This window comes from Bos indicus, chromosome 9 (genome assembly GCF_029378745.1).
Source record: "Bos indicus isolate NIAB-ARS_2022 breed Sahiwal x Tharparkar chromosome 9, NIAB-ARS_B.indTharparkar_mat_pri_1.0, whole genome shotgun sequence".
NCBI classification, from domain to species: Eukaryota; Metazoa; Chordata; class Mammalia; order Artiodactyla; family Bovidae; genus Bos; species Bos indicus.
In genome coordinates, this window is record NC_091768.1 from 68,164,699 (window position 1) to 68,174,163 (window position 9,465).

Here is a 9,465-nt window from a genome sequence, read left to right on the forward strand (position 1 = left end):
ATCCCTGCTTTGGCCACCTGATGCAAAGAGTCAACTCACTGTAAAATACCCTAATGCTGGGAAAGATTGAGGGCAGGAGGAGAAGGCGGCAACAGAGGATGAGATGGTTGGATGGCATCATTGACTCAGTGGACATGAGTTTGAGCAAACTCCAGGAGATAATGAAGGACAGGGGAGCCTGGTGTGCTGCAGTCCAAGGGGTTGCAAAGAATCGGACACGACTGAGTGACTGAACAACAACAAATCCCTGCTTCTTGATCCCAAATAGAAACAGAAGAGGAAGCAATTATTCTCTTACCATGGGCCCTCTGGACCCACTCATTTTATTTCATAGCAAAGAGTCCTTATACCATCATCCATATTAATCTCCTACAAATTTTTGCTATTCATTAATTTCAGTAAAGCTGGTTCTCAAAGGTTACCTTGGGGTATCCAAAACACCTGAGCCAAGAATTTGTTTTGGTGACAAAAATCATAGCCATCGTTTCTTTGGCACTTTATGCTCTTCCAGGCACAGCTAAATTCTTTACAAAGATCGCATTGCGTTGTCACACAAAGCATCTTTTAATAGTACTTACCACAATTTTATATTTTGAACTTACAGTGTATAATAATGTGTTTGCTGAGGAACAAAAGAAAACAGGCACAAACAATAATTGATCATGGATATGGATAGAATATTATCATCTCTGATGATGAAACCAAGGCTTTGAGAGCTCAAGAAATGGAACTATACGTGGAACCAGGTTTGAAGTCCATGTTGTCAGGTGTCAGAGTTCATCAGATCTTCACCAGTGGAGACTGCAACCACTCTTTCAGAACCCTGAGCCTTGCTAAGATAGAGGAGCCTAAAAGGAAGCAGAAAGATTCCACCTGGAGAAGCTCAGAGTTGTAAAGAAGGCAACACTGTACAAAGTGAAGAGTGGAGATGGAAAACGTGGGTCTTTAGTGAGGATCATTGAACTGACCTATTTACCCAATGCCTACCTTTACCTCACCTATTGGAATGTGAGCTAGTGAAATATGTTTAAATTCACTGTATTGTTTTTAATTATTTAAAAAAATTATTTTTAGTTTTTTTCTACAGTATTTTTTTTTGCCACACGTGGCATGTGAGATCTTAGCTCCCCGACCAGGAATCGAATCCTTCCTCCTGCAGTGGAAGTACCATGTCTTAACTGCTGGACACCAGAGAAGTCCCTAAAGTCACTTTAAATTGGGTTTCCTTGTGGTCAAAAGCCTCCTGAAATAAGCTTGTTTCAATTTCTTATTCAAAATGTTAAAATGATTAAGAATTAACTCAGTGTCTTAGCATAGCCTGTGAGTACTTTCTGTCACACTCAGCCATGCATTTTATATTCTGGCTGAGCTGGACTGCTTGCTCTGACCATATCCTTTGCTGTCCCGCAGTCCACTCTGCCTTCCTCCTGCACTTTCTCCTTAGTTCTATTTGCCATATACTTGTGCTGTGGTTAGTCGCTCGGTTGTGTCTGACTCTTTGCTACCCCATGGGATTCTCCAGGGAAGAATACTAGAGTGGGTTGCTATGCCCTCCTCCAGGGGATCTTCCCAACCTAGGGATCGAACCCAGGTCTCCTGCATTGCAGGTGGATCCTTTACTGTCTGAGCCACCAGGGATGCCCATGTCATATACAAAAGTCTCTTCCTTACTGAATGATAAACTCCTTAAAGGCAGGAATTGGTTCATCTTTGTGTTTCACTGTATGTTTCTTGTTATAGAGTCCATGTGGAGATTTGTCATGTTACTGAGCTGAATTCTACAATGTGTGACCTCAAACTTTTGTGTTAGTAACTCCTTACCCAGGTAGCTCAGGCTTCCCCAGTGTCTTAATGGTAAAGAATCCACCTGCCAATGCAGGAGATGCAGGTTTGATCCCTGGGTTGGGGTCGGGAAGATCCCTTGGATATGGAAATGGCAAGCCAATCCAGTATTCTTTCCGGGGAAATCCCATGGACAGAGGAGCCTGACGGGCTACAGTCCATGTGGTCACAAAAGAGACACAACTTATCGACTAAACAATAAACTCCTTATAAAATAAGAAGGATAATGCCCTCCTCAATTCCATGAGAACTTGCTCTTGGAAATATGCTATTCCGTGATTCATATTTTTTAAATTTTTAATAATTTTAAAAAGAATTAACTTAGTCTCACTCCTGTGGGCCTGTGCACTTCCACACAGAAGTTCTATTCTATAACTTCAGAGTCCAGTGTTGAGCATTGGCTGTTTAACACTCCATTTTCGTCAAACTTAAGCCCCACAAATAGTGGATTATCAAACTTTTGAGTTAAATTTATAATGTACTTCAATTCTTGACTGGGAAAATAATTTTCTCTTGCTTGATACATGATTTCCTCAGCATTCATTTTTAGGTAAGATGAGTTGACCTAAAACAAATAGACTGCCAGATATTTCTCCAGGAAAGATGGAATTTATTCAGTATCAACAACAATTGTTATGTATCATTGTTAATTTAGAGTCAATAATTATGGGTAAGATATAATACAGTGTTTATAAGTTAGAGCCCGGCAAGGAGATGGAAACCCCAGAGTAATTTGTAAAGGGAAAGCTTAATATGAAGAACTATTCACTGTTGTCAGAGAAAACTAGTGAAAAGGGATCACAAGAGTTCTAAAGAATACCCCAAGGCTGAAGAAGTATCCAAGGAAGGAGACTCTTCCCAAGACTGTGACTCATTTCTCTGTGAGGTAATTGCTGCCCAGTGGGTAATGGAGAGGTTTCCTGAGTGCCCAGGCCAGCACTGGTCTATCCTCAGCAAGCTGAGGTCATGAACAGTGGGGGCTGGGACTCCCGAGCTAGAAGGCTTCTGCAGTGATGCTAGTAGGCTGAGGCTAGCTGGTAGGACACTGCCTGCTGGGGTACCTGCTGGGAGGCTACCTGGGGAAGCTGCTGTTGAACTGGCTGCGCAGCTAGTTGGACACTGGCTGGACTTACCAGAAAATTGCCAGGAAGTCATCAGCAAGAGGTATTGAACTCTCTGGGCACCCACAGAACCCAGCTAAATCCAGCCGTGAGGATGTAAAATGAACTTGCAGATGTGTAGGTAGCTGGAGAGACTATAGAACACTCCAGAAGCTGCTGCCTGGAGATGATGAGATGCCAGTAAACTCAGCTAGGATGACTCCAGAACTCACCTACAAACTGCGTTGGGAGGTACTGCTGCCATTACTGCTGGAAATTCTATTGGGGCTGAAAAGACTTTACAGGAGTGCTGCTGAAAGTCACTGAAGGTGAGCTCCACTGGATGTCCTGCGTGTTAGCCCAACACTGCAGGAGAAAAGAAGGCACACAGGAACCGGGAAGAGGCAGCCCCACCTCCTGCAGTGTCCCTCCAGCGCCCTCTGTTGACCAATTTTAATATCATGCCATCTGGAAAGAAATATTTCAGTATCACAAACAGGCAAAGAACGATGGATTTGGAGTTGAGAATCAATACATTAATAACTGACTGGCACTGTGTTTTTGTCAAAATCACTACTTTATATTAAAATTATCTCTTTACTCATTTGTCTCTTCCACTAGCAGATGATATGCAAGGGTTTCAAAGGTAAGGAAAATCTTTATATTTATGCATGGCATAGACTTTGGCACATGTTATGTATTTAGTAAACATTTATCAAAATGTGGTACTACATTACATAAATATTGCATCCTGCACTGAAAGGCTCACTTGGTCTGACAAGCCCTAGGTATGCCAAGTTTATTTGGCATGAAGGGAGTTATTTCTGTTATTGTCATCATTTACACAAAGAAGGAAAATTACCTTAGTGGCAGTAGACACACTGGATATCTGTAGAGTCACTATTTTCTAAAAATGAACTTATTTTAGTTCCTTGAAAGTTTGCTTGAGGTTGACTAACAAAATCCTCCATGAATCACTAGGATTAAAAAAAAAAAAATCCCCCTTCTTTTGAGAGGAAGAATATTCTACTCAGAAATATATTGAGGGAAAAAAGCAAATAGACTAGTAAGCTGAAAGATGCCCATTTCACAGATTTTAGTAAAATAGAAAAAATAAGAACGACTTATATATACAGAAGTTGTGTGCTTCAGTATGCGTCAACAAGATCCACTTCTGTGACATTCTGACTTAAAAACTGAATTTCATCTCCTGTCGAAGATATCTGCACTGAATGAGTTTGGGAGTTGAATAAAGAGATGAATTTATTTAGTCAATATCAAGTATCGAGTCAATGCTTTGTGTAGGATAGAAATCAAAGTATAGTTAAAATATAGACTTAGCTACTACAACAATGAGACCCCCAAAAAGATAGAAATCAATTTCTTTCTCATGCTACACCTGTGAGATGGGCTCTGCTTCATAAAGTCTTTTGAAAAGGAACTCAGGTTTCTGCTTTCTTGTCCGTTGGCCATTACTTGGGATGTCATCTTGCCCCACAGTAGAAGACCGCTCACTGGCAAAAATTTAGCCCAAATTCTCCTCTAGCATTGGTTAGGGACAAGAGGAAGAAACTGCAGTTTTGGTCATGAGTTTGTCCAAAGGTGTGAATCATCTGTCCAAAGTGACTGCTTTTTATCAAATCCAGTGGCAAAGCAAGGACATCTTTATTTTCCTGGAGCAGCCATGTTTTAAAATTTTGGTAAAGACGCTCTGTGCCAATTTTTCCTTGGGCAGCACCTCCCAGTTCCAGCCCACAGAGAAGAGAGTGAAAGCAGAGGGTGATTCCCTCTGAAGGAAATGGCGTTGAGGTTGTGCTTGCAGTGAGACCCATTGACTGGAACATGGTCATGTAGTCACAGCTTTCTGCAAGGTAAAGTGGGAAATGTAGCCACGAACTAGCCAGGATTTTTAACTATCAAAAACAAGGAAGAATAGATACTGGAAGTTAGCGGTCTCTGCTACACTAAGATACTCTATTCTGAGATAATTAAAATGTTTACTCAGTTTTAAATACCTTTTATTTAGGAATATGTTGAATGTTCTGTAATAATAACATTGATTAATATTAGCTATAAAATAGTGTTAACTAATCTGAATATGTTAAGTGCTTAGATAGAGGATCAATGTCAGCCCTCACAGTTTCAGTTACCTTGTTTTATTAAATTGATATATAGGCTGCTAAAAAGATGATCATTCACCTTTAATAAACACATTGGTAGCTAATGTGCCAAGAAACAAGAAAATACATGAAAAAAATGGGGAGAGAAAAATGAAGTAAAGGAAATTTCTAAAGAAATATATGGGGTAGGAGCACAGGTACAAAACTTAATTGAAAAGGCAAAAATTATTCAACAACAGCAAACAGAATACCAATAGCCTTGAAGGAAGGACAGTAATATCATTAAAGTTTGAAAATGTCATCTGGGATAAACCAGAGATATGAAGAGCAGGAGCAGAGATGCAAGTTGAAATCACAGTGTGACACACTCACTGAAGAGTAATGACAGGAATAATCACAATTGAAAAGAAAGCATAAGATATTATATGACAATATTTTACAATACAGTACATATCACGGGTTTGATCCCTGGATCAGGAAAATTTCCTGGAGGAGGAAGTGGCAACCCACTCCAGTATTGTTGCCTGGAAAATTCTGTGGATATAGGAGCCTGGTGGGCTACAAGTCCGTAGTGTTGAAAAGAGCCGGACACAACTGAGCACGCATGCCTGTATGTTTTACGGTACTATGCAAACAAATTTGAAAAACTGAGTAAAATAGATGATTTTACAGAAATTTAAAAATGATTGACCCCAGAAGAGATATAAAACCTAAACAGATGAGCAACCTCATAAGAAACACAGGAAGCAATCAGAGAAACCTCAAATAAAAAGTTGTTTTGTGGATGACTTTTTTCAAATTTTCCTAGTACCGAGAATGTCAATGTAATTTAAATTGTTTCAGAGATAGAGAAGAACGAAGGCATCTGTATCCATAGAAACAGAACCAACAGGATGTGTACATTAGTCAGCTCAAGCTGCCATACCAAAATATCATAGACAGAACAGCCTAACCAACAGGAGGCTGGGAGCAGAGACCAGGCTGTCAACGGGATCAGGTCTTGGTGAGGGCTCTCATCCTAGTTTGCAGATAGCCCCCTTCTCACTGTATTCTCACATCATAAAGGGAGCAAGTTCTCTGGTGTCTCTTCTTATAAAGGGCACTAATCTCATCATGTGGGCTCCACCCTCATGACCTCGTCTAAACCTAATTACTTCCAAAGGCCTCATCTTCAAATACCATCATATGAGAGCTGATGCTTACACATATGAATTTTGAGGGTGCAATTTCAATCCATAGCAATTTGTGTGTGCATAATGAGAGAGAAAATATTAATGAAAAAATCCTAAAGAAAATATTAACATGCTGAATTTAACAGAGGTCAATATTAGGAAATATGTTTAATTCCAAGAGTAGATTGAAGGACAAAAAAATAAACGTGATTGTCATGGTAGAGCCTGGTAGAACCATCTTTTCTGGTGAAAGGAACTGAGAGAAGAGGACCTTAACCTGAGAAAATGGGAGAAATCCTGAACTGAGGGATCTGGAGAAGAGGACTCCTAAATTATGTGTGACCTGATGCAAATCAAACTTACACCTGACCTGTGCATGTACAGAACAGACTAAAAGAAGCACAGCAGAAGTTTTGGGAACTGAATTATGATATAAAACAGTACCCAGTTCCCAGACTGGCACACAAAGGGTGCACGTGCAGGGCAGACACACACAGCTTAGCAGAGCTTTGAAAACTGAGCTGACGATGGAACCACAGCCCACAGATTGCAAGATAGAACTTTCAGTCTGAATGGTGACTGATTGCTAACATCAGTCAACATTCTCCACGGGATTTTAACAGGATCCAGAGTCTCACAACATAATATTCAAAATGCCCATGGTACATTTGAATTTACAAAAAATTACCAGAAAAATATGACCACAACTTAAAAGCTAATCAACAGATGCCAAGCCTGAATCAACCAGATGTTGGAATTATCAAAACTACTACTTAGGAATCAAAGACTGGAATAGTAATGTGTGCAACAATGTGGATGAATCTCAGTTTTGTATGTTACATATAAAATAGGGTACCTTCTCTGTGATTCCATTTATATGGCAGTCTGGAAGGGGCTAAACTACAGAGATGGTGAACAGAGCAGAGGTTGCCCGTGGTTAGGAGTATGGGAAAGGATGGACTATAAAGGAGGGGCAGGGTGGAAAATGCCACCTTGATGGCAGTTTGACTCCATGTGTTTGTCAGTAAGTAGAATGAACTTCTTGTGTGAATTTAAAGTAAATATTAAAAGTACTCTAAAAACTTATTCTTTCCTCCTTCTGAAGAATGATCTAACTACAACAATCCACCTATCTTACATGCTAATATTACCCAGTATTTTCATATCACCTTGGTTTTATAGCTATGAATTGGTCATCATATTTCTTATTCTTTTTTATATTCAACTTTTTTAAGATTTACCAGTATGTAAAATGGGTTTTTTTCCTTCTTGCCTCTCCTTCCTTTCTGCAATTACTCTTCTCCCTGAAATAGCGATACTTCCCTTAATAATTCATTCAGCAACATTTAACTAAATTTACTCATTATTATCCAAATAACCCTTCAAATTGGTCTCATATTTGAATGATAGCTTATCTGGATATAATATCTAGACTCTCAGTTATTTTCTTATGAATATTATAACTACATTATTTCATTGTCTTCTCGCAGCTATTGATGCTATTTATGGTGAGAGTTGGACCATAAAGAAGGCTGAACACTGAAGAATTGATGCTTTTGAACTGTGGTGATGGAGAAGACTCTTGAAAGTCCCTTGGACAGCAAGGAGATCTAACCAGTCAATCCTAAAGGAAATCAACCCTGAATATTCATTGGAAGCTCCAATACTTTGGCCACCTGATGTGAAGAGCCGACGCACTGGAAAAGACCCCACTGCTAGGAGAGACTGAGGGCAGGAGGAGAAGGGGGTGACAGAGGATGAAATGCTTGCATGGTATCACCAACTCAATGGACGTGAATTTTCGCAAACTCCCAGAGATGGTGAAGTATGGGGAAACCTGGAGTGCTGCAGTCCATGGGGTCTTGAAGAGTCGGACATAACAGCGACTGAACAGCAGCAACAAATGCCACTTATCAGTCTGTATTTTTTTGTGCCTCATTGCTTAATATCTCCTTTTTATTTCTGAGATTCAGTAGTTTAAGCATGTAGCTTTGCTATCCTCCAGACTTACTTCTTTTGACTTTGAATCTTAGATTCCCAACTTTATTAAATTCTGGAGAGTTCTATGCTTATGCATGCATGCTCAGTTACTTCAGTCATGTCCAACTCTTTGTGACCCCATGGACTGTAGCACACCAGGATCTTCTGTCCGTGGTATTCTCCAGCCAAGAATACTGAAGTTTCCATTTCCTTCTCCAGGGGATCTTCCTGATCTCAGGATCGAACCCACGTCTTATGTGGCTCTTGCATTGGAAGGCAGTTCTTTACCACTAGTGCCACCTGGGACGCCCTCTTCTATGTTCATATCATTTACAAAATTTGCCTCTCTTCTATTCTCGCTAATGTCTTCTCATGGTGTACCAGTTACACTTATGTTGAACCTTCTCATTCTATCCTTCATGTCGGTTCATTTCTTTTTCACATTATTTATTGCCCATAGTTTTCTCAGTAAAATCTACCAATTCACTAACACTCTTTCAATATTCATATAATCTTAAGTTTAACATATTCAATAATTGTTAAATTCTAGTGACTATATTTCTTTTGGAGAAGGAAATGGCAACCTACTCCAGTACTCTTGCCTGGAGAATCCCCATGGATAGAAGAGCCTAGCAGGCTACAGTCCATGGGGTCACAAAGAATCAGACACAACTTAGCAACGAAACCACCAACCATCATATTCAGTAACTTAAATTCTAGTGGATATATTTCTTTTCTACAAATTTCTTTTTTCTTTTTAAAATTTGCTTGGCAATTTTCATAGTAACATATGTTTCTCATGTTCTTGTTTGTTTAGTTTATATACTTTAATTATTTAACATGTTTATTTTATTGTTGTGTCTGATCATCTTGTTCTTGGAGGTAGGGTCCAACCATACCTTTTTTTCTCTGCTGATCTTTTTCATGGTACATTTTTTTCCATGTATGCCTTAGAACTTTAGAATGTGAGCTTATCTTCCCAGGATTTATGTGTGATAATCCTGTGTAATTTGATTTAAGGTATCCTAGGATTTTTCACTTTCACGCATTGGAGAAGGAAATGGCAACCCACTCCAGTATTCTTGCCTGGAGAATCCTAGGGATAGAAGAACCTGGTGGGCTGCTGTCCATGGGGTCGCACAGAGTCAGACACGACTGAAGCGACTTAGCAGCAGCAGCAGCAGCAGCAGCAGCAGGTCCATATTTATGTTAATTTACTGGTATGGAGTTCACAGACTTACAATGATGATG